Below are 2,500 nucleotides of genomic sequence, written 5' to 3'. Positions count from 1 at the left end.
CGGGGCCCGGGGAAGGGTCGGGGCCCGGGGGGGGGGGGGGCCCCCCGCCGGCGGAGGGGAGGGTCCGGCGGGACGGACGGACAAAGCAGTGCGGAGGGCCGGCGGCGCGGCCCGTGTCACGGGCGACAGCGCGCAAGCGGAGGGGGGGGGGGCGGCCCGGAGTTTGGGGGGGGGGGGGGGCCTCCCGGCCCTCTGGCGAGCGAGACAGCCACGCGAGAGCGAGCGAGACCGCGGGGCGCGCCGGGGAAGGGCCGGCGGGCCGTGCGAGCCTCACTGTGAGGAAGAGGGGTTTCGGCCCACCGTGGCATTCCAAAACCTGCGCCGGCCCACCGCCGGGCCGCTGCCGGGCCACCGCGCCTCGTTGCCGATGCCGACGGCACTGAACACCGGTGTGGTCCCCTGCCCGCCGTGTCCCGGTTGCCGTGCGTGAACCCGAGTTCACCTGTCCCGCACTCTGCGCCACAGGGCCGAGCATGGGGCTCGGCCCGCCGGCGGGTGTACGGCCCTCCCGAGGCCCGCTAGCGCGGGGGCTCGCTCGCCGAAAGCCCGCCGCCGATTCCCCGCCGCCGGTGGGGGACCGTCCCCGTCTGCCCTCTCGCCTCCGCTGGCGCCCGCCGCCGGTGCCCGTCTCCGAGCGCCGCCCCCGCCCCTTCGCCCGACGGTGATCCGCCGCCGCCGGGGCAGGGGAGGGTCCGGCCCGGGGGAGGGCCCGGCAGAGCGGGCGGCAGTGCGTGGGAGGGTCGGCGGGGCTTGCTCCCCCGGTGCCCGCGGGAGGAAGCGGCGGGTGGAGACGCGAGCGAGATCGCATTCCGGGTTGGGACGGGTCCCACGGGTCCCCACTCCTAAGCTGTGGGGGGCGGACCCGGGGCGGGCTGCGGCGGAGCAGCCCGTCTAGCAGAGGCGGTGCGGACAGGCGTTCCGGGACGGCGCGCGGGGCGGGCGCCGCGCCGCGGCGGACCCCAAGCGGGGGCGTCGCGCGAGGCCACGCGAGGCGACGTGTCGTGCCCGAGCGGGCGGCCCAAACCACGGCTCTCCTCCCGGGCGCAGCTGCCACCCGGCGCCGGGTTACTGAGGGAAACCCCGGGCCCCGGGAGGAGGACGAGGTCGTGGCGGTGGGTGTCGGGCGCACCCCGCGGGTGGACGCTCCGCCGAGGGGCGCTGGAGCCGGCTGGCGGGTGCCGGGTTCCCCTCCGCGCCCCGCCTCGTCGCTGCCGCTGAGGCTGCCGCCGTCGCCGCGAGGCGGCGGTGGCCCGGCGGCGGGCGGCGGCGGGGGAGGCACCCCCGCGGGGATTTCAGGTCGTTTCCCTCACCCCAGGGCCAGGTACCTAGCGTCCGCGCTTCTCCTGCCTCCCCTCGGTGACCCACCCGTGTGGTCCCGTGTGCCAGCGTGCTCCTCCCGGGCGCTGCGCTGCGCGTGCCGCACCGGCCGTGCCCTGCCGGCCTTCCACGCTTCCTCCTCCCCTCCCTTCCCCCCCCCCCCCAACCGCTCCAGCCGCCCCACGCCGTGCCGTGGGGGCCGCGCTGCGAGTCGGCCGGGCCGGGGGTGGCGGGGGGCGGCGGGGGGGGGGGGGGCGCGCTGGGAGGAAGGAGGAGGGCCTCCGGCCACCGCGGCCGCCGGTAGCGGCCCCCCCGGGTAGGGATGGCCATGGGCCCCGGGCTCCGGGCCCGAGGGTTCTCGGTCGGAGAGCCGGGCGGGGGTTTAAAGACTCGGGCGGCCCGATGCGACCCGGGGGGCAGCCGGGCGTGCTGCCGGAGGGGCCGGGGGGTCGGCGCGCGCGGGCGCCGCACCCCCCCATGCCCGCCGGCGCGGCCCGTGCATGCCCCGCGGGCAGCCGGGACGGAGAGGGGTACCCTGCCCCCTCTCTCCGCGGTCTGGTCTCGGCGGAGAGACGCCGCGCGGTCGGCTTGCGCCGGCCTGCCTCGAACGCGCGACCCCGGCGCGAGCGCGTGCTCGCCGCCGGGACGGCGAGCCCCCACCGCGGGTGGTGCGGACGCCGAGCCCCAGCGCATCCCTTCTCCTCCCTGGCCGGTGCTCTCAGTCTCCCGCCGTGGCCGTCGGCGGCACCCTTCCTTCCCTCCCCCCCCCGCCCTGCCCCGGCACTCCGCCATCCGGCGCGCCTGCCTCGCTCTGCCCGACCCGGCTTCGCTGGGCGGCAGGCGGGCGGCGGGCGGGCGGGCGGGGGCGGCCCCTCCCGGTCTCCGCGTGGAGGCGGGGAGAGCGGGCGCCGTTCCCCGTCCGTCCCGCCTCGCCCGTCTGCCTGCCGCCAGGCGTCTGCCCGCGGAAGGGACGGGCGAGTGCGTGGCGTCGCTCGGGAGGCTGCGTGTGTGCAGGCGGGTGTTGGGTGCCGTCTCCGGGGCGGCGGAGCTGGAGGCCGGTGAGGCGAGCGAAGGAGCTCGGAAGCGTGCGGCTGGCGGGTCGCGGGCGCGCGGGCAGCGGGTGGCGCCGCTCCCAGCGGCGGCCGGGCTCCGACGCCGGGGCTCCGCGGGGACCCACACCCCG

The sequence above is a fragment of the Struthio camelus genome, chromosome 31 (assembly GCF_040807025.1).
Source record: "Struthio camelus isolate bStrCam1 chromosome 31, bStrCam1.hap1, whole genome shotgun sequence".
In the NCBI taxonomy this organism is placed as follows: domain Eukaryota; kingdom Metazoa; phylum Chordata; class Aves; order Struthioniformes; family Struthionidae; genus Struthio; species Struthio camelus.
This window is presented reverse-complemented; position numbering follows the sequence as displayed.